Source organism: Myotis davidii, unplaced genomic scaffold (genome assembly GCF_000327345.1).
Source record: "Myotis davidii unplaced genomic scaffold, ASM32734v1 scaffold1408, whole genome shotgun sequence".
Lineage (NCBI taxonomy): Eukaryota > Metazoa > Chordata > Mammalia > Chiroptera > Vespertilionidae > Myotis > Myotis davidii.
This window is the reverse complement of record NW_006299273.1, coordinates 49,825-50,694: the sequence shown is the minus strand read 5'-3', so window position 1 is coordinate 50,694 and position 870 is coordinate 49,825.

The window sequence follows — 870 nt, the reverse complement described above, 5'->3', positions numbered from 1 at the left end:
ATATAATATTTACATACATTACTTAAAGAAACTTATAACAAACACATATGAAGTAATGTTTATATCATTTCAGCACATTCTAATATCTATATATATAAAAGGCTAATATGCAAATTGTCCCTGCAGGAGTTTGACTAGGAGACTGATGGCTTGCTATGATGTGCACTGACCACCAGTGGGTAGCACAGAATGAAGGGAGGCCCTGGACAGCAGCTGGAAGGCCCCCATTGGTCCTGATCACCAGCCAAATCTAGGGACCATGCACAAATTTCATGCACTGGGCCTCTAGTTCAATAATAATAGGAAAACAACTCAATTAAAAATGGTCAAAAGACTTGAACAGACAACTTTCATGAAAGAAGACATACAGCCATGGCTGGTTTTTCTCAGTGGTTAGAGCATCAGTCCATGGAATGAAGGGTGTTGGGTTTGATTTTGTTCAAGGGCACATACCTTGGTTGCAGCCTTAATCCCCAGCCCCGAGTTGGGGCATCAGTGTGTCTGTCTCATATCAATGTTTCTCTCTCTGTCTTTTCCCATTCCTTTCACTCTCTTTAAAAATCAATGGCGGAGCCCTAACCAGTTTGGCTCAGTGGATAGAGCATCAGCCTGCAAACTTTAGGATCCCAGTTTCGATTTCAGTCAAGGGCATGTGCCTTGGTTGTGGGCATATCCCCAGTAGGGGGTGGGCAGGAGGCAGCTGATCAATGTTTCTCTCTCATCGATGTTTCTTTTTTTAAATTTATTTATATATATATTTTTATTGATTAAGAAGAGGAAGGGAGATGGAGAGAGAGGTAGAAACATCAATGTTGAGAAGGAATCATTGATCAGCTGCCTTCTGCACACCCCCCCTGGGATTGAGCCTGC